This window comes from Trachypithecus francoisi, unplaced genomic scaffold (assembly GCF_009764315.1).
Source record: "Trachypithecus francoisi isolate TF-2019V2 unplaced genomic scaffold, Tfra_2.0 Lachesis_group14, whole genome shotgun sequence".
Lineage (NCBI taxonomy): Eukaryota > Metazoa > Chordata > Mammalia > Primates > Cercopithecidae > Trachypithecus > Trachypithecus francoisi.
The window spans coordinates 18,581,420-18,607,297 of record NW_022681459.1 but is presented as its reverse complement, the minus strand read 5'-3'; the positions used below and the strand labels follow the sequence as shown (position 1 = coordinate 18,607,297).

At 43.4% G+C, this 25,878-nt stretch overlaps 1 protein-coding gene across 1 annotated transcript in view; it reads left to right on the top strand.

The window, feature by feature from the left end:
- The window catches only part of TIAM1 (TIAM Rac1 associated GEF 1), a 446,951-nt gene that overhangs the window by 182,960 nt on the left and 238,113 nt on the right, over positions 1–25,878 (top strand). The gene's annotated exons all lie outside the window — the stretch shown is intronic.

The following is a 25,878-nucleotide window of genomic DNA, read 5'->3' as shown; positions in this document are numbered from 1 at the left end:
TGCAGATGAATGAGCCCGCTCTTGGGCTAAAGAGAGCATAGTGTCCTGATCCCACTGAATTTTCAGGAGGGCGCTCCAGCCCTTGAGGACTATAGCCAGCTCCATGGTCAGTGTTTTAAGGAAGACCTTGAGTGAGTTGAGTAGTCACACGAGCAGAACCAAAATGGTGACAGGACACCCTGCCAAGAGTAGCAGCTTACCCGGAGGAGGAAGCAGTAAGGGAAGACAGGACCACTTTCTTCTGTTATTTGAAGGTTACCATACAGAAATGATAGAGAATTGGTCTGAGTTTCTCCAGCAGATGGGAGTTGCAGAAAGGCATCTCTTAAATCTATCTAAAAAAAAAAAAAGTTTCAGCCGGGTGCAGTGGCTCACACCTGTAATCGTAGCACTTTGGGAAGCTGAGGCGGGTGGATCACTTGAGGTCAGGAGTTCGAGACCAGCCGGGCAGGGTGGCATCCACCTGTTATTCTAGCTACTTGTGAGGCTGAGGCAGGAGAATCACTGGAACCCGGGAGGCAGAAGTTGCAGTGAGCTGAGATCGCACGACTACACCCCAGCCCGGATGACAGAGTAAGACTCTGATTCAAAAAATAAAATAAAATAAAATAAAAATTGCTATCTCAGAAGTAGAGCAAGGAGTTGCCTCAAATTTTGTGCTTTCTAGATTGAAGCTCCAACACTTACCATTCATCCAGGATATTATAGAATGTATTCTAGATTTCCTCTGCACTTTTAAGACCAGTTCAACATGACATTAGTCAGCATATAGGCATTGAGTATGGAAAAGGTTCTTTTATTTGAGGCCGATTTCACAGTTTTGCCATCCCTCCATCACCCACAAGTCCTTTCAATTGGCATCTCCTCCTCCCTCTGCTGTGCGTGTGTTTGGGGGAACACTAACTAATTTTGATGGTAGCCTAAGCAAAATGCAATTAGGGAAATCTCATGCCAAACACGCATCTGTGCCAATGTTTGCCTTCATTAGCGTGCATAATCAGGAGTTTGCTTTAAACACTGTATGTCTTTTCCTGTGGAAACATGAAACAGGGAGGGTGCGTAGGGAGACCTGGGTACCCTGCATACCATGGAGTGTGAGAAAGTGAGCCCAGGAACCTGGGACAGCACCTGTGGTTTGGGGAGAATCATGTTCTTGGTGATTGGTGTTATGGTCAGAGACTGAGATGCATATATCAGGGATAGTGTGTGAGTGTGCGCACGTGTACATGCGTGTGTGAGTGTACACATTTTAGCTCTATGGGGAGAAGCACAATTAAGGAAATAGAGAACCAGAGATCTCAAAAAACAGAGGGTAGGATGTGGCGGTATCGTTTATAAAACACTTGAAGGATATACGTAGCAATTTGACAACGGACTCTATTTTCTTCTACTCTTTTTTTTTTTTTTTTTTTTTTTTTTTGAGGTGGAGTCTTGCTTTGTCGCCCAGGCTGGAGTGCAGTGGTGCAATCTCAGCTCACTGCAACCTCTGCCTCCTGGGTTCCAGTGATTCTCCTGCCTCAGCCTCCCAAGTAACTGGGATTACAGGTGCCCACCATCACGCCTAGCTAATTTTTGTATTTTTAGTAGAGACGGGGTTTCACCATGTTGGTCAGGCTGGTCTTGAACTCCTGACCTTGTGATCCTCCTGCCTCAGCCTCCCAAAGTGCTGGGATTACACGCATGAGCCACTGCACCCAGCCTTTTTTCTACTCTTAATGAAAAGGTTTGCATATAGTAAAAAAAAGAGAAACTGAGCTTCACTTCCCAATTTATGGGCTTTTTTTGGTGGCACAGGATGTGTGGGTTTCTATTTACTGCCTGGCTTTTTTGATATGAGGAGATGAGCATACCTTATAAAAACATACGTCTTCACATGTGTGATAAAAATAAAGTTGTTGACTTTTCCTTTTCTATATACAATGATCACGGTGGGAAGTTTGAAAAAACAGAAAAGGTGGAAGAAGGGGAAAATAATTGTTATTTACTTACCACTGAAAGTGATTCTGATAGTTTTGGTATTTTGCCCATTCTTTAGTCTTTATTACTTGAACATACACTACACATGTATATGTATATACTACATGGAGATGTATACATATTCATGCACATAATGCATGTACATTTTTGTACCCACACACCACATATACCTGGATGTAGATGACTTTGCTCTGTTAGTGTCTGTTAGAATGTTGGTGGTAATTGGAAATTACTTTTTTTTTCTATTAAACAGTGACTTTCTGATATTTTATTTATCTGAAATGTTGGTGAAGGCCAACCCCATATTGGATGTTTCTTAGAATATTATTTAGTAGTAAAGAATAAAGAGCCAAAATTAAGAGTTCGAAAGTGGGCATATTTCTCTGCTGTGTATATAAAACATACAGAGAATTCTAGTGTAAGGTCAAGAATCTGAGTCACTGTGTCTAATGTAAAGACCAGAAATTTCACCCTTTCTCTGCCATTTCTTGCTAAATTTCTCTCTGCCTTCCCCTCAGCACTGAACCTACGCCAAACTTCATTTTTCGTGGTTGAAAATAGAAATTTAATCTGTTTTTAAAGGAGGGCATTATCTGTTTAAAATAATGTAATGACCCAGAGGAATAACGAATATTTGTTTTTCTTTTATAAACATATTCCACAATTATCAGTTGGCTGGTTGTCGCTTTGGTCCTAGAAGTTGAATTCTGGGAACCAAGTCTTATCCCATATTGCCTTGGGACAGTCTTTCCCCCTGCTGGGAACCTGATGTTTTCCTTCACTTTGATGGGATGAACTTCTTTGCAGGAGCAGCATGGTGGGTGGGAACCCAGAGCAAGTGTCAGCTTGCCCCAGGGAGTCTTGGGTTTCACAGCCCCTCCTGTTCCTGTCCATCTCTTCCTTCCACCCTGAGATTCAGGTCAATTTGAGGAGTCAGGGAGGGAGGATAGCTGATCCTTTAGTCCTGAGTGCTGGATTCTAGTGGATGTGTGAAGTTGCTGAAGTTCCCTAGATGGTATCAATGATGTAAAAGAAGAGAGTTCCAATGGGCATTTGGAGGGACGGATGCAGAATATTCCATATATGTAGGTATATGAAGTGGGAGAAAGAAAGGGAGCCGGGGGAGTTTGGGAAGAAATCGTCAAAGCTATAGGAGGGAAACTTGGATGCTGTAGCGGATATTTTTTGATAGTTTGCCCAGTGATTGTTTCCCATCCTCTTCTTAGCAGCACCCAGTATCTGTTTTATGGGAGCACCCCCTGCCCGCTGCACACCAGCCATGCCATTTGGGAGGAATGGCTTCCATACTTGGTGCTGGCATTCTTCATAGTGCCAAGCACTGAGCGAGCTGGGCCTGGAACTTACATGGAATTTTCCATAATTGGTACAGAATTTAAATGAGAGGCTTCCCCAACAAGGGCATGGCTGGTGGTTTCAGGGGCTACCTAGACACCAAGGAGGGGAAAGGCCATTTAGAGTGACATGTGGTGGGGGTGGGGCTTCTGGGGACCTTGGCTGGGGCTGTGCTTGAGCGAGAAGAGAGGACGCTGCTCCTTCCAGAGGAAGCTGTTGTAGATGATGGCAGCTTTGAGGATATGGGAGGAGTGGGGAAAGGAAGAGGGAACGACCAGATAAGAGGGATTTTGATTTAAATGATGGGGGAGAAGGAAGTATATTTATGTAGACGCCTGGCTAGATTTGATCATTTTCTTGAATTAGTTATCTCTAGTTTCTTCTGCTCATCAGCTTTCTCTTTAACTCAGCATCTCTCTGAACGGGCTTATTACTCTCCTCTCATCTCTAGTACTCCCTTGAAAGAAAAAAATTCCAGACGCCCTCCTGCCTCTCTTTGTGTTTCTTCCCTGTTCTTTTCTGCTGTCTCTTGTATCCTAGTGCTTTGCACGGTGCCTGCCATATGTTAGGTGCTCAAGACATATTTGTTATATGAGCATGATATGGTTTGGCTTATAAAAAAGTCTCATGAGATCTGATGGGTTTATCAGGGGTTTCTGCTTTTGCTTCTCTCTCATTTTTCTCTCGCTGCCATGTAAGAAGTGCTTTTCACTTCCTGCCATGATTCTGAGGCCTCGTCAGCCATGTGGAACTGTAAGTCCAATTAAACCTCTTTTTCTTTCCAGTTTCGGGTATGTCTTTATCAGCAGTGTGAAAACAGACTAATACAGAGCAAAAGAAAGGAGGTTTTATGACAGGGTCTCATCCTGTATCCCAAGCTGGAGTGCAGTGGTGCAGTCTCACCTCACTGCAACCTCTACCTCTCAGGCTCAAGTGATCCTCCTGCTTCAGCCTCCTGAGTAGCTGGGGGACCACAGGCATGTGCCACCATGCCCAGCTAATTTTTGTGTTTGTTTTTATTTTTGGTAGAGAAGGAATTTCTTTTCTTTCTTTTTTCTTTTTTCTTCCTTTTTTTTTTTTTTTTTGAGATGGAGTTTCGCTCTTGTTGCCCAGGCTGGACTGCAATGGTGCAATCTTGGCTCACTGCAACCTCTGCCTCCCAGGTTCAAGTGATTCTCCTGCCTCACCCTCCCAAGTAGCTGCTGTTACAGGCAAGTGCCACCACGCCTGGCTAATTTTGTATTTTTAGTAGAGATGGGGTTTCTTCATGTTGGTCAGGCTGGTCTCCAACTCCCAACCTCAGGTGATCTGCCTGCCTTGGCCTCTCAAAGTGCTGGGATTACAGGCATGAACCACCACACCACTGAGTTGCCCAGGCTGGTCTCAAGTGATCCTCCTGCCTCGGCCTTCCAATGTGCTGGGGGATTACAGGTGTAAACCACCTACCCAGCCAGTTTTGTATCTTTTATATCATGTTGGTACATAACCTCTCTAGCTACCTAGTTTTTCAAACCCTGCCCCCACCTCTACCCTCCCCTGCCCCTTCCCATCCACATCTTCTCTTCACCTCTGTGGCCACTGTCTCAGTTTCAACTTTGGCCTTGTCTTGCCAGAGTGATTTCTGTGGCTCCTCTCCCACTGCTCTCATGGTTCTCAGGTTCTTGCTGAGCCGGGGTTGGCCACAGATGTCCCCCTAAGGCTCCAAAGCCTCCATATTTCCTACTGGGCACTGAGTTCAAACCTTCTCAGCTTACAGTGGTGGTGAGCAATTATGAGTTATAACCCGTTCCTTTGTAGACTAATTAATGTGATAGAACGTGTGACCACTGGCCCAGAAGGAGCTCCTCGAGCCCAGTTTTTGATGCCCAGAAAACTGGGGAACCTCAGCCAAGTGATTGCTATGGTGCCTATAGACCTTGGATGGCAAAATCTGATGATGTTTTCCTACATTTTTAATGGGAGAAAAGAGTTGCTAACGTAAAGCCCATCAGAAGTGAGGAGAAAGCTGATGGAATGTGCCAGCCCATGAGGTGGAACTAGAGGAAAATGAACCTTCCGTGTTGGGGAGCTGGGAGTATCACCTGTACTCCACTGTCCAAACTCATACTGCCTCAGGGTTGCTTTAATTTCTCTTCTTTCGGCTTGTCTGCCATTGAATTAATTAAATTTCAAGAATAGTCTATTGTTAACTGGGTGAGTTCACTTTGGGAAGAACCCACGTTCACCGAGGGTGGGCTTGGCAAATGTGGTGGCCACTACATGACGTTGAGAATTTCCTTTGACTCAGCCGAGCTGAAGGGGTGGATGAGTCTGAGAGCTGTTATGAAGAGCCTAGGATCTGAAAGAGTCTTCAGAGAACCTGAGGAGTTAGAAGGACTTTCCTGTCCTTCCTCTTATTTGTCTTCTTGCCTAATGAGAAGTAATTGTACAAGTGAGGAATTTACTTCTCATCAGTTAGGTGCTAGGAGAACTCGTCAAGAGTCATTCCTCTTACAGTGGTCCATTAAACAGGAATATCAGGACCCAAGTGGTTCAACCCTTCGTTCTTTTGAAGGTTGAAAATCTATCTTTTTCTAGAGAAATGTTGCTGTTGTTCCATAATCATACTGGAAAAGTATTTTGCAGGGAGTAAAAACGTGCAGGAACAAATTGTCATCCAGTAACTCTGGGATGTGTATAGGAGCTGTCAGCGCTCCATCTCACATTACATCTTCATTCCCATCCCTTCCTCCAGAGACCCCTTGGAAAGTGGTTTGGGTGAATTACTCAACCTCCCTTGGCTTGAGTCTCATTGTAAAATGAGGAGTAAGGTACTAAATGAGCTCTCAGCCCCCTTCCTGCCTTTGCATTCTGGGAGTCTGTGGAGCAAGACAGGAGCCAGTCCTGTTGCCTGAATGATAAGGAGAGTCGGCAGAACCGGCCAGAGGTCCTCAAGCCAAATAAACTTCAGAAACTCTGGGGTTTTCTTTTGCAGTCTGTTGACTACCCATATGTTTTGAATCACCGCTTTGTGTAATATAAACTAAAACTCTTCAAGTGCTTGAATTGAAGTTGTTGTCAGGAACTTTTGATGACTGGTCAGAAAACAAAGCTTTAGGAGTCTGGACTGAGAGAAGAACACAATCATTCTGGAAAGTTTGTCCCTGGCGGTTGGCACTGAGTTGCTGCTCTGAAAAGCCCGGGACACTAGGGGCCAAACTCAAATGGCCACAGACCAGGGAGGCCCCAGAAGTGTGTGGGTGCTGGGTCTGAGAGAGGGCGGCACAGTCTTCATTCCAGGGCTTGTTGCTATAGCCTACTGTTGCCAGATCTTTCTATTTTTTCAAGATTAGTTGGAAATCCTAATTTTTATGTGAAGTCTTCTTATTTTTAAATATTGGATCAAAAAAGAAACAACATTTTTTTTAAACAGCCCACTGTCCAAACAAAATATGTCTGCAGGCCACACACACCCTCAGGCCACCCGGAGGCATAGTCTGGGCATATAGACTACAGTATGTCTTGTACATATTGTTTTTTGAAAACCTTTTTACTGCGGGTAATTTCAAACATTTACACATTGAGAGGATAGTACATAAACCCCCACAGAAACTCTCACATACTCATCACCCACCTTCGAAGAATATCAACCTGTGGCCAATCTACTTTGACCTCCAGTCACTACACACATGTGCGTGCACACACACAAACACACCCACATACCCATACTGGATTGTCTGGATGCGAATCACAGATAACGCTCTCATTTCATCTGTATATACTGCTAAAGATAAGCACATAAAAAAGCCATATTGTTCCAGCCTCTGTCTGGGTTCAAAAAATAAAAAGAAAAGCCATATTGCCTATATATCTCAATATTATCAAGCATATGGTCAGTTTTCAAACTTAACCACTGTCTCATAATTTTTTAACAGCTTATCTTTTTGAATCATGATCCAGGTAACACCCATACATTGTGTCTTAGTCCATTCGGCTCCTACAATAAAGCACCCTAATCTGGGTAGCTTAGATACAACAGAAATTTATTTCTCATGGTTCTCGGGGATAGGAAGTCCAAAACCAAGGCAGATTCAGTGCCTGGTGAGGGCCTGCTTCCTGCTTCACAGACTAGTGTCTTTTCACTGTGTCCTTATGTGGTGGAAGGGAAAGGGGTCTCTCTTAGGCCCCCTTTATAGGGACACCAATTATTTCCCAAAAGCCCTACCCGAGGCTGGAGTGCAGCGGTGCCATCTCAGCTCACTGCAACCTCTGCCTCCCGGGTTCAAGTGATTCTCCTGCCTCAGCCTCCTGAGTAGTTGGGATTACAGGCGCGTACCACCGTGCTTGGCTAATTTTTGTATTAGTAGAGACGGGGTTTCACAATGTTGATCCAGCTGGTCTCAAATTCCTGACCTTGTGATCCACTCACCTCGGCCTCCTAACCCTTATTCTTCTTTTAAATGTATTTTTCCTTTTAGTTGACATGTAATAATTGTACATATTTATGGGATACAGAGTGATATTTTGATACATGTATACAATGTAATGATCAAATCAAAGTAATTAGCATATCCATCATTTCAGACATTTATTATTTTTTTACATTGGGACCATTCAGAATCCTTTCTTCTAGCTTTTTGAAAATGTACAATAAATTATTGTTAACTGTAGTCACCCTACAGTGGTATAGATCACTAGAACGTATTCCTGCCATGTAGCTATAATTTTGTATCTGTTAAGCAACCTCTCCTTATCCTCCCTTCCCTCCTACCCTTCCCACCATCTAATATTTCACCTTCTAATACCATTTTCTTGGAGGTTAGGATTTCAGCATATGAATCCAAAGGGCACACGGACATTGAGACCAAAGCACCTTGCAAATGATGTGTGGGTACCTTCAGTCTCATGTAGCTTCCTCATTATCATCCCTTTCTTTCTTCTCTTTCCTTTTTACTTAAGAGTCCAAGTCCTTTGCTTTGTAACGTATCTTACGTTCTGAAGTTTGCTGATTGTGTTATTATGGATTTGTTGAAAATTGACATGCTAATTTAATATCTTTAGTTTTATACTAAAGAAGAGTCTAGATGCTTGTATTTTACCAGTTTTGCCATATTTCCCCCTGCTGCTACTCTGTGTCGTTTATCATTATGAGCTGCTGTTTTACTGAGTTTTTCTCCTGTCCTTTTCCTCTTACAAATAAATAAAAGTATACTGGAGATGGTCAGATCTAAAGTCTTGTCGGCCTGTGCCTGCCTTTTGGGATCTGTTCATGAATCTATTTAAAGCTTGTACGCTTTCTTGAAATGCTTTTTTCTGCCTTATGATGTGAAAGTTTGGTCGCTATTTTTAGCTTTTTATACTCCTGGCAGCAAATCCGAAGCCTACAGAATAATTTTGGATTGGGATATTTTGGATTTGAAGTCAACTGTGGCGCTCTAATTAAAAATGTTACGCGTGTGGCTCAGCCAGCTCAAATGAATAATTTGTTGAGCTACAAACAGTAACAAATTGCAGAAATGATTCACCTGGAGTTTGAGAAAAGGTTATTAAGAAAGCGTAAAATAAATTATGATGGAGTATTAAAGCCCTTTTAAGAATGGGGCCCATGGAACAAAATAGGAAGTTATTAATATGTCTTAAATAGTTTCCCTTAAAACCTTTGATGAAGTTAAAATAATCGGTGGACATCTTTTGTTAGGTTTGCCATCAAGTTGGTTAAAGTCCTTTTAACATCATATAAATAACTGAGTTTAAAATCAGAGAACGTGTTTTGAAATGAATTCTTTGACGTGAAACTTGGTGTGAAGTTTCCAGTTACACTGAGAAGCCTCTCATGAATACTCTAGAGTGATTATTTTTGGGTTCAGCTCATTGATCCATTGGAACCGAGCCTCAGATGTTTTTGAGATCTTTTGTGGTCCATGAAGCAGTTTAGGGAAGATAAACACCCAGTAAAGTAATATTGATTACCTGATTCCAAATTAGATGTCATTTGAAGTTAAAATATTATAATTTAGTGGCCCGTGAGGATGTGGAAAATATAATACCAACACACAAGAACAAATATGTGACAAATGGGAACAAGCCTGTTTAGGGCTGTAATTAATAAAGGACGGAGTTACCTAAATGGCGAAGAAACGGAATGTTGATGCCTTCGCTAATAAACAGGTCTCTTGGTTGCCTGCTCTTTGGTCTCAGATAGAACGCACGAGTCCTGTCAGAATTTCTGGATCCTCTTAAATGTGGCCTTTGGTAAGAAAAGAATAAAACCATTCTTGCCAAACTTATTAGATAGGTAAGCTTGGGTTGAATACCAAGGTATACAAGGTCAGTTGCTATGGAGACTTCTTCACAAAGAGAAAAAGAATCCAAATGCCATTTAAAGTGGAGAACTAGTGAATTCAAAAATGTACAGAATGAGGATATTTTGGCCTATCGGTCTGGGTACTTTAGTCCCATTCTGTTGACTGGGAAACTACATCTTGGTGCAAATCAAGCAAAGAGTTACTGCTAGACCTACCTAGAGAAAGGCAATAGTGGTGTTCTTTAAGCTCTATGTCCCCTTTGCTGTTCATAGGGCTTGCAACTGAAAGATACTGCTGGGGTGGGTGGGGATTGAGGGTGAACCAGGTGAGTTTCTCTGTTTGTGCCCTTCTTCTCTTCCTCCCTTCCTCCTTTCTTCTCTCCCTCCCTCCTTCCTTCTCTCCTTACTTCTTGCCTGCTTACCTGCCTGCCTGGCTTCCTGCCTGGGATTGCAATTATGTTTCTGGAGCTATTTTCTGGGACCCATCCAAATCTGAACACTCATTTCCATACAGATTCTCCTGTGGTTCTTTGTATTCCCTTTGTATACAGATTTGACCCTGGCATACGTCTATTCAAGATTTCCAATAAAGTGTTAAAAAGAGGCTGGGCATGGTGACTCATGCCTGTAAACCCAGCACTTCGGTAGGCTGAGGAGGGCGGATCACATGAGGTTAGGAGTTCAAGACCAGCCTGGCCAACATGGCGAAACCCGGTTTCCATTGAAAGTAGAGAAATTAGCCAGGTGTGGTGGCGCACACCTGTAATTCCTGGCTACTTGGGAGGTTGAGGCAGGAGAATCGCTTGAACCTGGGATATAGAGGTTGCAGTGAGACAAGATCGTGCCACCGCACTCCAGCCTGGGTGACAGAGCAAGACTCTGGCTGAAAAAAGAAAGCCCCTGAGCATCCTCTTTTTAATAGTCTCTGCCTTCCTTGCAATCTTAAGTCTTGCAAAGAAAGCCTGTAGGATATGGCTACACAGTGCTCACCATGAAGATGACATTGAGCTTTCTCCTGATGGATGGCCTGGAGGGAGAGATGGATGGGAAAGAAAAGGAACCAGTAGTGTGTTCATTGCCTGTCAATTCCCAAACTCAGGAGCCAAAGGGTGACATGTTTTTCATTCTCTGTTAATGGATGGATATGTTTCTCTTCATTTGGGACATGCATATGTTAACATCTGTGTGGTCACGGCAAGAATAAGGTAACTGGTTTCCTGCCTTTTACAGTGTGACAAACTACGAGTTGCTTTTGGCAAAGGTGAAATCCAGCTTCAAGGTAATGAGTACGGTTTACTTCCTGTGACCTCTGTCAACCATCCCAAGGGCATAGTAGTCATGGCTGTGATATCAGATAGGGGATGCCTAGTATCAAGGTGGATTGCCCTTCATGTCAGACTTTTTTTTTTTTATTTGAGACAGAGTCTTGCTCTGTCTCCAGGCTGCAGTGCAGTGGCACTATCTCGGCTCACTGCAACTTCCACATCCCAGGTTAAGCGATTCTCCTGCCTCAGCCTCCTGGAGTAGCTGAGACTACAGGCGCGGCTAATTTTTTTATTTTTTAGTAGAGACAGGGTTTCACCATGTTGGCCAGGATGATCTTGATCTCTTGACCTCATGATCTGCCTGCCTCAGCCTCCCAAAGTGCTGAGATTACAGGCATGAGCCTCCGTGCCTGGCCTCATGTCATGCTTTGACAGTGAAATCTTGTGGTTCTTGGGGAGTATGGTTTGATTCAGGAAATATCTCTTAAGCACCTGTTATATTCCAGGTACTGTGCCAAGTGCTGAAGATTTAGAAAGATGTGAGACACAGCCCGGGCGCGGTGGCTCAGGCCTGTAATCCCAGCACTTTGGGAGGCCGAGGCGGGCGGATCACGAGGTCAGGAGATCGAGACCATCCTGGCTCACATGGTGTGAAGCCCCGTCTCTACTAAAAAATACAAAAAATTAGCCGAGCATGGTGGTGGGCGCCTGTAGTCTCACCTACTTGGGAGGCTGAGGCAGGAGAATGGCATGAACCCGGGAGGCGGAGCTTGCAGTGAGCCGAGATCGCGCCACTGCACTCCAGCCCGGGCGACAGAGCGAGACTCCGTCTCAAAAAAAAAAAAAAAAAAGAAATATGTGAGACACAGACCCTGCCAACAGGTGCTTCCTATATCCCAGTGGGCAAGATGGAAACATTGGTGCGTCCATGGAGAATTATGCAATAAAGACAGAAGGAGAAGTATAAACAGAGCACAGAATAGAAAATGTGCGTTGTGTTAGATCTCTGCCCAGGATCTGCTAGTGAGATCTTCTTTCCTGATCACTATCCTGAGTGACTGGCATGTTGGACACTAGATCTGGGTTCCTTGAATTCTGGCCTGAGGGCCAAATTGCACTGATTCTTGGAAGATCCTTGAACCAAAAATGTCTTTTACATTTTTAAGCAGCTGGGGGGAAAAGAAGAATAATTGGTGTCATGTTAAAATCATATGAAATTCAGATTTCAGCATTCATGAATAAAGTTTTATTGGAACAAAGTCATTTTCATTTACTTACTGTCTTTGGTTGCTTTTACGTAACAAGGGCAGAGCTGAACAGTCACAATAGAGAGTATGTGGCTCGCAAAGGGTAAAATATTTATCTGGTTCTTTAAAGAAAAACTTTGCCCACTCTGGACTGTGCCATTACTCAGCAGTTACAGTGTGGTTGGCCTGTCCCCTGTCCTTCCTCCTCCATCAACACACACCCACTCAGTTGGAACTGCCACCATTCTTTATTCAGTCTGTCTGTTTGTCCATCCATCCATCCATCCATCCATCCATCTGGCCATCATGGTGTCAGCTGTCCCAAGATTTGTTAACAGAGAGTATAGAACTCTTATTATTAATGATTCCCATAGGTAGAGCTGCTCTTTCCTCTCCATCCGTGGCTGATGTCTCAGTGCTTTCTCAATTCTACCATCACAGGCTCAAACATAACCTCCTCCACTCCCCCACACTCACTTCAGTTGCTGGGGTCATTCATTGGCTCCCTCTGCAGAGGCTTGAATGTAAGTGAGGTATTCACCAGAGGTCTTTGGAGGGTTTCTCATCTGATCACAATCTTAGTTTGAGAAACGGAGCCTCATTCATTAAGCTGTAAGAGAACTCTCTACAAGCAATTTTATTTTTAAGTAGCCCTTTGGTTAACAAGTTTACTCCACTTGGGATGCTTTTTTATTTTTGGTGGCCCACAGAAATCTGAAACAGTGCAGGTGCTAGGGCCTCTAATCTGTCTTTAGGAATGGAGGATACTGTGAAGCTCACCATGCAAGGACTTCAGAAAGCTCCTGGCTAGTGCTACTGTGAATGTGTTTTTACCTTCCTGTAAAATGCTGAAATCACAGACTTTATTACTGGGATAATGGAGAAATGTATAAATTCAATGCAAGTGACACCAGCAAGCCTGCATGTTGGGTAGAGATGTCCTGGGGCCGTTTTGTCCTGCACTTTTCTTCATGGGTGTTTCTTTCTTGAAATTGAACACCACTGATCTCTCTTTAAGCAAAATGCTTCAGCAAATATACAGGAAGAGCCCCCCCTCCTTTTCTTCCTGTGGTTTCATTGCATGTTGTGTGGTTTCAGAGGTACTTCCTTGGGTTGCCCCCAACCAACCAGAGTTTCCTCAGAACCGGAGAGCTTTCTTTTGGAAGAACTCGAAGATTGTAATCTGGATGCTAGCAAAGCGTCTCCAGCTGCTCCATTTTTAATTCTTAATTTGGGAGTGATCAGCAGTTTCACAGAAGAGAGAAAAATCTAAGACATTCATCGTGTGATCATTCAGCATTTGGAAAAGGGAAAAGGAGGACTGAATGAGGTAATAAACAAGGATGTTAATCAAGGAGAAGACATGTAAGGTGCAGTTTTAAAAGACATCATTAGAGGAAGCTTAGGGACTAACAAGATGTTTTTGCACAAATATGTGGTATGGAGGAGTGTTGTGGATCACAGGAGCAGATCTCCTCTGCTTCTTACCCCTGCAAGACAACATCAGCAATGAAATCATTTTAAAAACCCAGAAAAAACCAAAATCTCAGTCCTGTTAGAATGTTGGATTGTAAGGATCAGAAACCTAAGTTGATTTAGGGCCAAAGTGGGAATACGTTTGGCTGTGTACCAATCAGGGTAAGGCTGGGGTTAGAGGACAGTTGGACCTGGGGAAGTTAACACGATCAAATGCTCTCTGTCTTTCATCCCTGTTTTCCCTGGATCAGATTAGTTCTTCTCAGGCTAGCTTACATCCGCAGTTTTAAAAGAAAAAAATTCCCAAGGAATTCTCTGATTAACCAATATCAATCGTGAACCCACCTCTGGACCAATCACTGTGTACAGGGTTTGAGGTTCAACGACGATCCCAGCTGGATCCTGTGCCCATTGTGTGGTTAAGGATGGTGGAAGAAGTATGGAGTTACAGTACAGAGGAAAACAATTACAAATAAAGGGGGAAAGGAATGGTCTCTTCCACCAATCCTATGCAAAAAAAAAACACCCGTCAGAGAACACGATGTCCTGTTCTGTAGGGCATCCTAATCAGAAAATACAGTGATGAACCGCCTCACAGTGTGAGCAAGAATGAGAGTGAGCACTCCCTGCCCTAAGGGGTGATGGACTAGCATTGCTTTAAAAATAATTGTCAGCTGGGCGCAGTGGTTCATGCCTGTATCCCAGCACTTTGGGAGGCTGAGGTGGATAGATCACTTGAGGTCAAGAGTTTGTGACCAGCCTGGCCAACATGGTGAAACCCCATCTCTACTAAAAATACAAAAATTAGCCAGGTGTGGTAGTGGGCGCCTGTAATCACAGCTACTCGGGAGGCTGAGGCAGGAGAATGGCTTGAACGTGGGAGCCAGATGTTGCAGTGAGCCAAGATTGCACCACTGCACTCCAGCCTGGGTGACAAAGTGAGACCTTTTCTCTAATAATAATAATAATAATAATGTATTAATGGGTAATGGATCTGTGACTCGTCATGAGGAGAAAGGAAAACCTTGGGTGGCTGGTTTGAATCTGTGGGCTCAGTGTGGGTTAAGTCAGCTGTTCCCTCCTCACTTACTTTCTAGTGCTCTTGGGCTGGAAGTGTCAGGTCCATAACTCATCCAGGTCAGTGACACCAGAGAGAGAGTGAAGGAAGAGGGTGGATGCACTGAACTCACTCTTATGCTGCCTTCATTTTCAAATAAAGTCACAGTAAAGAGTATATTCTTTTTTTTTTTTTTAAAGAGACAGGGCGACAGCTCTGTCACCGAAGGTGTAGTACAGTGGCACAGTCATACCTCACTGTAACCTTGAATTCCTGGGCTCAAGCAATCCCTCTGTCTAGCAGTCCCTCTGTCTAGCCTCCCTAGTAGCTGGGACTACAAGCATGAGCCACTGTGCCCAGCCAAGGAGCATGTTTTTGTATCAGTCATATATGTATACTTGCATGCATATATATGTGTATGTGTATGTACACATACATGCATGTATATGTATATATGTATATGTATACATGCCGAATGTATACACATGTCTGTCTGTCTATCTATCTATCTATCTATCCATCCATCCATCCATCCATCCATCCATCCTTTCTTCCTTAAAGGAATCTATGATAATATCATCTGCTATTAGTTTAATAGCTGGAAGAGGAGAATGTCTTAATGAACTAAATATCACCTTTAGTTGTGTAATCTGTCATTAAATGTCTTACTCATTGGACTTTTGAGCGGTTTAATGAAGCAGTGGTATTTAGACAAGATTTTTTATCTATAGCCGAAATCTAAAAGGCTTTCTTATTTGGGGAGGGGTTACTATTCCGTGGGAGATATTTGTCTACAAGATAGTTTATGTGGATTTTATTAACTCTTCTTAAATTGTGAAACATGCCACACATTCAGAACAGTGCACAACATGTGACTGTACAGCCTACTGGGTGATGTGGCCATCACCAGCTCGAGAAATGCAACATTGCCAGCCCCCAAGAAAGCCTCCTCTCCCATCCTCAATCACAGTTTCTCCCTGCCTCCTAAAGATAACAACTGGGCTTGATTTTTATGGAATCATATTTTTGCTGCTTGTCACACATTTAGTACTTGAGTGTACATTCTTAAGCACTGTAGTTTAATTTTGCTTGTTTTTGAACTGTGTATCAGTGGAATCATACTTTATTAAGTATTCTGGGTCTGGCTTTATTTCCTCAACTTTTCTTTTGGGTGTATCTCTAGTTTGTACACTTTAATTATTATACAATTTCATGGTATAAATAGGCTATAACTTCATAATCCATTCTGCTGATGATCATTTGGATTAATTCCAATGTTTGACTATTGTGAATAGTGCTACAATGGACTTTTTTTGGAGATACGTTCCCCAGCACTCATGTCCATGCATTTCTTGGGGTGTATTTCTAGAATTGAAATTGCTGATTTTTCATCTTTACTAAAGTGGCTGACCCAGTTACACTCTCCCTAGGAGGATAAGGGAGTTCCTCTTGCCTTATGCCCTCAGAAAACCTTAGTGTTGTTAGTCATTTCAATTCTAGATATTCTGGTCATAAGTGGATTTGCTGGTTCGAGTTTGCATTTTGTAAATGTGAAAAACCAGCGTGGCCAAGCTCCTATTCGTAGGTTTATTGGTCACTGGAATATTTTCTTTTGTGAACTGCCTGTCAAATCACTTGTCATTTTTTATTTGGTAGTTGATGTTTTTCTACTGATTTGTACAGTTGTGTGCATGTGTGTGTTTTAACCTATTCTGCATGATATCTCCTTGTTGGTTGCATGAGTTGCAAATATTGTCTCTCCATGTGGCTTGCATTTTATTGTCTTGTTTATTTTTTAAGTAAATAACTAAGTTTTTACCCGGAATGTAGTCAGAGTGATTAGTTAGTAGCTTTTTGATGTCTGTACGATTAAAAAAACTCAGGATTTACCATAGCTACCTTGAATTGCAAAGTCGTATATAAATTGATATTTTGAAGCCTTCCTAGATAATACAAGGACATTAGAGTATATTAACTCCTTTTATTCTCTACTGGATTATGAGATACAGTAAAATTTTTTCTTTTATGCTATTCTAAACATCTAAGACATTATTGTTAATTATTATTATTATACTTCTGTCCATCTTAAATTATCTTTATTTCTGCTTCATATAGAATTCTCCGTTGGCAGTGATTTTCTTCAAACACTTAGAATACACGAGTTCATTATCTTCTGGCATCTGTTCTTGCTGAGAAGTCGGCTGTCTGCCTAATTGTTGCTTCTTTGTACAATAACTCATCAGTCTCCTTCTTGTTGCTTTTATGATTTTTCTCTTTGCCTTTGGCTTTCTAGTTCTACTATGACATATCTAGGTGTAAATATATTTTTATTTATTCTGTTCAGGGTTTGTAGGACTTCTCGAATCTATGGGTTGGTATCTTTTTTTGCATTTTGGTAAATTTCCAACCTGTATCTCTTTAGTCCAGTTCTCTCTCTTTTTTTTTTTTTTTCATATTACATCCTTTCATTGTATTTTCTTTTTCTTTTTTTTTTTTTTGGAAACAAGAGTTGTAGACTGTCTCCCGGGCTGGTGTGCAGTGATGTGATCTCGACTTGCTGCAACCTCTGCCTCCCAGGTTCAAGCGATTCTCCTGCCTCAGCCTCCTGAGTAGCTAGGATTACAGGCACCCACCACCATGCCCGGCTAATTTTTTGTATTTTTAGTAGAGACAGGGTTTCACTATGTTGGCTAGGCTGGTCTCGAACTCCTGACCTCGTGATCTGCCTGCCTCGGCCTCCCAAAGTGCTGGGATTACAGGCATGAGCCACTGCACCCGGCCCTTTCACTGTATTTTCTATGTCCCCTGCTTTCTCTTGCGTTGTTTTATTTTTGTCCCTTTATGCTTCATTCTGCCAACCTAATGTTGTGAAGATGAAATACTATTTGTTCACTCAACAAATGTTCTTATTTTGAGGTCCTACTGTGTGCTAGGTAGGCAATGCCCTAGGTACTTGGGATACTTTGGTGATCAAAAGAGGCAAAGATCCTTGTCTTTGTGAACTGCTATTAAAAAATAAATAATTGTGTATTAATTGTAATGAGTTATTATGTCTTCATTTTTAATTAATTAAGTTTAACTTAATGATTCAGTGTGTTGGAGGTGGGAAATGATATTTTAAAAAAGCAAAGTAGACCTACTTTGGGTGGGTGGACAGTTCTGGGAGGTAAGTGGGGTAGATTAGGGTATAGTGATGAGATGGTACCATTTGAATGAAGACTAAAAGAATGTAAAGAAATTAGCTAGCAGCCTACCTGGAATGTTCCAGAAAGAGGGAGTGTGTCTGGAAAGTTCAGGGAACATTGAGGAGGCCAAGTGTGGCTTTAATGGCATGAACAAGGGGAGAAGCAGCAGGAGATGAAGACAGAGAAGTAAGAACGAGGCCAGAGGGGTGACATGCTTTGTGGGTCCCTCTAGGGAGTTTGGCTTTTACCCCTTGAGCAGAGGAATGATGTGTCTGATTTATACTTTAAAAGGATCACCATGGTCCTGGATGAAGATGGATTGTAGAAGGACAAGAGTAGAAACAGGGAGTCTTGTTAGGAGGCTTTGTTGTAATCTAGTAAAAAGAGAATGGTGGCTCAGATTATAGTGGCAGCAGTGGGAGGGGGTGAGAAGAGATTTGGATTTGCACATATTTGGAAAGTGGGTGCAACAGAATTTTCAGACTGATTTGATGTGGGATGTGAAAGAAAGGGAAGGCAAGTATGGCACCAAGTATTTTGGTCTGAATAGTTGGGAGGGTTCAGTTGCCCTTAGCTCAGCTGGGAAAGGCATCTGGAAGATACCCAGAGGGTGTAAGTGCCCAGTGCGGTATTTGATTGTGGAGTCTAGGAGAAAAAGCACTGGCTAGGGACATGCATTGGGAGTTGTTAGCATGTAGACGGTATTCACAGTCATGGGACTGGATGGGATCTCCAAGAGTTGTAGGTTGATTTCTCCAGAAACAGGCAAGAAGATGGCATTTAGATGATCTGCGAAAGAAAGAGGAAGGAAGTAGGACTGTGTGGAGAAGTCAAGCAGTGATGTAGAACAACCTGGCTGGAAGCTCTGGAATTAATACTGCCCATCATCCTTGTCCTGCAGAGGCAGATATGACCAGTCCTTCATCCCCACCTCACTCAGTCACCAGATATGGGCTACCCTCGGATGGCGCCCTCTGCTCTGAGACAGATCCTGCAGGAGCTGAAGGCTGGAGGCTGCCTTTTGACCACAGCCCCCATAGCTGAGCAGCAAGTCTTTCCTTGGGTTAAGATTGGGACAGTGGATCTACATATCTCCCTCACTGAGGACCACAGTACAGAAAGAAGAGAGAAGAGGGCCAAGGACTAAGCCCTGTGGTTCCCCAACATTAAGAGGTCTGAGAGAGGAGGAGGCACCAGCAAAGGCAGCCAGCAAGGCAGAAGAATTATGGTGTCTTGGAAGCAACTGAAGAAAGTACACCAGAGTAGAATGAGTCATCAGTGGTGTCAAATGCTACTGATAGAATAGGTCAAGTACAATGAAGACAAGAAAGAAACATTGGCTTTATAAACTGGGAGGTCATTAGTGCCCTTGAGAACAGCACGTGGATGGATGGAAGACTCACTGGAGTGGGTTTAAGAGAGAATCGGAAAAATGGCAACATGGCAAATACAGATGCCTCTTTTAATATTTCTGCAAAGGAGAGGGAGAAAGCAGCAAATTTTCATGCTTATAATTTGATGATGTGGAGGAAGGAGAGGAAAATTGCTAGAACATTGTCCTTGAGTGAGCAAGGGGTGGAGATTGGACCTCATCACAGGTGGAGGGGTTGGCTTTAGAGAGGAGCATCGATAGTTGTCTACATCAGCAGGCAGAAAGGTAGAGTATATACCTACATGCAGATGGATCACCAGAGAATATATATAGTCTTAGAAGTTGGTGGTAGTCCTCTCTGATGGCTTCATTTTTCTCAGAGAAGTAGGACGAAAGGTCATCAGATGGGAAGAAATTATTGGGAATTTGGAAGGAAAACGGAAGATAGTGGGTGAGAGAATAGACCGAGAATTTTGGGGTGATTGCCAGTGGCATTTAAGGGGACACGTGACATTAGGGGTCATGAATTTAAAGTGAGAGCAGCCAACAAGTTTGCATGCTTTTCCCTAGCCACAGTCGGCTGTCTGGGTACAGGTGTGAACTGGGCAGTCTGATGGGTTTAACCAGGTGTTTTTGCCAAAAGGATGTGGCCAAGTAGAAGATGGGCCAGGGAGTTGAGGGAGGGAAATTAATGATAGATGATGGAATCTACACTTCTTTTAAAAAATTTTTTAAATGTTTATTAATTCATTTATTTTTTAAAGATGGGCTCTTGCTATGTTGCCCAGGCTGGTCTTGAACCCATGGGCTCAAGCCATTCTCCTGTCTCGGTGTCCCAAAGTGCTAAGATTACAGGCCTGAGCCACTGTGCCCAGCTGGAATCTCCGTTTCTTAAGGAGGAGCATGAAATATCAAAGATATGAAGGGATTCTTGGAGTGTGTCTTAGTCCATTGGTGCTATCACAGAATACCGCAGACTGGATATTTTATAAACAACAGAAATGTATTTCACAGTCTGGAGGCTGAGAAGTCCAAGATCAATGCAAACAGCAGATCCAGTGTCTAGTGAGGGGCTGCTACCTCTGGAGAGCGCCTTGTGGCTGTGTCCTCACACAGCGAAAGAGATGAATGAACTCTGAGACCTCTTTTTAAAAGAGCACTAATCTCAGTCCTGGGGGCTCTGCTCTTATGATCTAGTCCTCTCCCAAAGGCCCCTACCTTAGAATACCATCACCTTGGGGGTTAGGATCTCAACATACGAATTTCGAGGGAATACAAACATTCAGACCATAACAGAGTATGAGACTGAGTGGTCTGAAAAGATGGGAGGTGTGAGCTGCTGGGGAGATGCATGACGATGATGGCTTACGGGCAATTGGTATCTTTACCCCCTTTTGTTAATAATCTGTGTATTTCAGAGATTTGGCATGCAGTGTCTTGAAAATCCTGAGTGAATGTTATAGTGTAAGTTGAAAACTCCAAGTGTTTGTGTATTATTGACATAAATGTCTGTATCTCCTATTCCTTTTTTTTTTTTTTGAGGCGGAGTCTTGCTCTGTCACCCGGACTGGAGTGCAGTGGCCGGATCTCAGCTCACTGCAAGCTCCGCCTCCCGGGTTTACGCCATTCTCCTGCCTCAGCCTCCCGAGTAGCTGGGACTACAGGCGCCCGTCACCTCGCCCGGCTAGTTTTTGTATTTTTAGTAGAGACGGGGTTTCACCGTGTTAGCCAGGATGGTCTCGATCTCCTGACCTTGTGATCCGCCCGTCTCGGCCTCCCAAAGTGCTGGGATTACAGGCTTGAGCCACCGCGCCCGGCCCTCTCCTATTCCTTATTTCTGTCTTTGCTGTTAAGGATTCAGAAGGAATTGGTAAAAAGGGACTTTCTTTCTGTGGTTAAAGAAGAGACTTCAGACCTGGGTGATATTGAACGTGCTTCTTGTCTTGAATTATCATCATGGGTAATGAATGACCGTTGTTCAAATCATCAAATATTTGTTGAGAGTCTACTGTGTATGAAGCCCTCTTCTAGGTACTTGCAATAGAATTGTGAGCAAAATGGATAAAAGTGCCTGCTCTTGTGGGGCTTACGTTCTAGTGGAGGAGAGAAACAATCAACAAGAAAAAGTAAAATAAGAAAATATTCAGCATGTGTATAAAGGAGAGAAAAATAGCTGGGCGCACAGCGGCTCACAACTGTAATCCTAGCACTTTGGGAAGTCGAGGTGGGCAGATCACTTGAGGCTAGGAGTTTGAGACCAGCCTGGCCAACATGACAAAACCCCATCTCTACTAAAAATACAAAAATTAGCCAAGTGTGGTGGCACGTGCCTGTAGTCTTAGCTACTCAGGAGGCTGAGGCAGGAGCATTACTTGAACCTGGCACGTGGAGGTTGCAGTGAGCCAACATCGCGCCCCTGCACTGCAGCCTGAGCAACAGGGCGAGACTCTTTCTCAATAAAATGAATGAATGAATGAATGAATGAATAAATAAATAAAAGGAGAGAAAAATAAATCAGGGAAGTAAGAAAGGAAATGTGCCAGGGATGAGGGGTGGAGGTGGTGGGGTGGGGCCACTGGCCAGGAGGACACCTTCACTGAGAAGGTGACGTTGGACAAAGACCTCAAGTCTTAAGGTTACCTGCACATGTGGAAGAAGAACAAGTTTGCATGGGAACAAATAGACCAAATTGGCCACACGTCCTTAAGAAAACAAAAACCCATATTCATGCCAAAGGCCAAGAATACTGTTTTTGGTTATTGAAATGGAATGAGTCAGTGGTGTCTGTGTGTATGTGTCTACCAGACGGGTAATGGGCAGTGCATTGCCGCTACCTTTTTTTTTTTTTTTGGGTGGTGGGGAACAGTGTCTGGTGGGTGTTTCTGCAGGAGACTGCTGACTTCAGACCTAGCCGACCTGACTAATTTTTGCCAATGGAAAGTTATGTGTGTAAGGGATAACAGCTGTTCTTTAATGGGCTGAGTTCATCTGTGGCCAGAAAAAGAACAAAGGCTCCCAGGGTACAGGACTTTGGGAGGGGTGAAAAGCCTGAATCATAAGCCTGAGCCTAAGCAAGGTGTGTGAAGTTGTTGAGGCTGAGAAAAGTAAAAGTCAGAGATGGCTTATCTTGGCGTCCACCAGCCCACAGCAAGGATTCTCAGCTAGGCAGGTTGTCAGCGTCGTGGTCCCATGCTGAGAAATTCCCTTTCTCAGAAACCAGGCATCCAAGAGCTAAACATTCTTTGGTGTTTTAGGTGATGTGGTGAAGTGTTTGTCAACTTGCTGGCTGACCCTACTCCACACGAGTAGTAACTCCTGGTACCTGTGCCAGGAACTGTGTCATCCCTGTGAGTCACCTGTCATGTTTTACCGGGAAGTTGGGTGGTTCAGCTGCGAGCATGATGCTGTTCGGTATGTATTTCTTTTGATTGTGAACCAATATTAGTACTTTAGGGAGGTGTTATAAATAGGTCAGTATAAAATATCCACCAGCAGTTAATTATCTCAGTCCAGAGTTTGAACGTGCCTCTTCGTGTGGTGGGGGTGGGGGTTTGGGGGGGGGGTCCTTGGTTCTGTGAAAGGACCCCATGAATATATTTAGGACTCTCCCACACATGCATTATGCATACTATTTGCCTCTTGTGCAATTTAGCTGGCTCACGTTAGATACCTTGTTCACTCACCTTTCTCAGACGGAGTGATGAGTAACTTCCAGGAGCTTCATGACAAACTCTGAAATATGTTGCTTGCCTGCCACATTTGTCCTTGAAAGGCAGTGAGGTTCTCCATGAGTAAGTGTAGTCTTTGGGAGTCACACTCAGCCCTCTGACTTTGTGAACCCAGAAGCTGAGATTCATGATACGAAAGGTAGTGTTAGGAATAATAAGGCCGGGCATGGTGGCTCACGCCTGTAATCCAGCACTTTGGGAGGCTGAGGTGGGCAGATCATGTGGGGACAGGTGTTCGAGACCAGCCTGGCCAACATGGTGAAATCCCGCCTCTACAAAAAATATACAAATTAGCTGGGCCTGGTGGTGTTCACTTGTAATTCCAGCTACTTGGGAGTCTGAGACACAGAATTGCTTGAACCCAAGAGGCAGAGGTTGCAGTGAGCTGAGATCACTCCACTGCACTCCAGCCTGGGCAACAGAGTGAGACTCTGTCTTTAAAAAAAAAAAGATAAAGAAATAAATACAAACAAATAAATCAAGTGTAAGGATGTCAGGGTTGATAATGACAAGATTGTAGCCCAAATGCAGTAGTGAGGTTGGAGAGAGCTGGGGTCCCAGCTTCAGAGACTAGATTAGAATTTTAGACCTGCCTCTTGTTGAGTGGCTTTGGGCCGTTCATTTAAGCGCTCTGTGCCTCAGTTTCTTTATCTGTTAAATGGGTCTAGTGATAAGTAGTACCTTGTTGAGCTGTCATGAGGACCAGGTATAAAATTTAATAAGCAGCCCCTAGCCTAGTGGCTTTCACAGAGAAAGTGCTCAGAAAGTGTCCGCAACTCGTCATCAAAGTTGTCTTCACATAGCTTTATGAGGGAAATGTTCTTATTCCCATTTTACAGATGAGGGACTGAGGCTTTATGAAGATGAAGGAATAGGCCTGTGACTGGAAGAGTAATTCCTGGCTGACTCACAATTCTCACTTAGACTGCCTGGCACCCCTGCTTCTGTCTTAACTCCTGAAATGACTGTGGGTTGAGAGTACACCTGAATGTGGTTAGTTAACATGTGTACCATTTAATATTTGCAATTAAGAGTTTGGGTTTGATTCATTTCCCCCACTGTTAGGGTTTTGGACTCACATCTGACCCTTTTTGGTTTCTTGATCTGCTTTGAAATTTGGGATTGGGATGGGTTGGTGGAAGCAGCTGTTCCCTACTGCTGTGACTCCAGCATACTGTGCAAAGGTGTGCCTTGTTTTATCTTCATAACTGTGAAAGATTTACCTTGATAGGTGAGGCAATGTCATTTTATCTCTTACCATCAGAGAAAATCACTTATCTGGGCGTGCGGAGATCATGGTGATATGACAGGGAGACTTGGCTTGTTCGAAGGCTTGGTCAGTGTGCGTAAAGTTTTGATCAGTTTTGTTTTTAGCAGTTGCTTTTTGTGTTTTTTTTTTTGAGACAGAGTCTTGCTTTTTTGCCCAGGCTACAGTGCAGTGGCATGATTACAGCTCACTGCAACTTTTGCCTCCCGGGTTCAAGCTATTCTTGTGCCTCAGCCACCCAAATAGCTGAGATTACAGGCGTGCGTCACCATCCCTGGCTAATTTTTATTTATTTATTTATTTATTTATTTATTTATTTTAAGGAGAGATGGGGTTTCACTGTGTTGGCCAGGCTGGTCTTGAACTCCTGACCTCAAGTGATCCGCCCACCTCAGCTTCCCAAAGTGCTGGGATTATAGGCATGAGCCATTGCACCAGGCCAGCAGCTTCTTTTTTTTTTTTTTTTTTTTTTTAATAGCTACATATATCTGAGCCAAAAAGTTGAAAATGACATTTTTGGAATATTTTATAAAAGTTGTGGTAAAATATATATAACATAAGACTTGGCATTTTAGCTGTTTTTAAGTACACACCTCGTGGCATTAATTATATTCACAATGTTGTACAGCCATCACCACTATCTATGTTCAAAACTTGGATATAAGTGGAAGTATGCAATATTTGTCCTTTTGTGTCTGACTTCTTTCACTTAACATAATATTTTCTTTTTTTTTTTTTTTTTAAGACGGAGTCTCACTCTGTCGCCGGGGCTGGAGTGCAGTGGCCGGATCTCAGCTCACTGCAAGCTCTGCCTCCCGGGTTCACGCTATTCTCCTGCCTCAGCCTCCCGAGTAGCTGGGACTACAGGCGCCCGCCACCTCGCCCGGCTAGTTTTTTGTATTTTTTAGTAGAGACGGGGTTTCACAGTGTTAGCCAGGATGGTCTCGATCTCCTGACCTCATGATCCGCCCGTCTCGGCCTCCCAAAGTGCTGGGATTACAGGCTTGAGCCACCACGCCCGGCCTTAACATAATATTTTCAAGTTTCATCCATGTAGCAGCACAGATCAGAATTTCATTACTTTAAATGGCTGAGTAATATTCCATTGCAGAGATACACCACGTTTTGTTTATTCATTCATCTGCTGATGGGCACATAGATTGTTTACACCTCTTGGCTATCGTGAGCAAATGCTGCAGTGAATATTCACAGACAAGTGAAAATGATGGTATTTTGTGGCATTAGCAGAGATGCATTTTTTTTTTTTTTTTTTTCCCTGAGACAGAGTCTTGCTCTGTTGCCTAGGCTGGAGTGCAGTGGCGTGATCCTGGCTCACTGCAACCTCTGCTTCCCGGGTTCAAGCGATTCTCCTGCCTCAGCTTCGTAAGTAGCTGGGAGTATAGGCACACACCACCAGACCCGGCTGATTTTTGTATTTTTAGTAGAGATGGGGTTTCGCCATGTTGGCCAGGCTGGTCTTGAACTCCTGACCTCAGGTGATCTGCGCACCTCCGCCTCCGGAAGTGCTAGGATTATAGACCTGAGCCACCACACCCGGCCAGAGATGAACTTTAAGTTCTTGGTATTCCAGGGGTAGAGCTTTCCTAGCTGAGGAAGTCTGTGTCTTTGACCAGGTTGCTATCTTAACCCCTTAGGCACATGCAGATC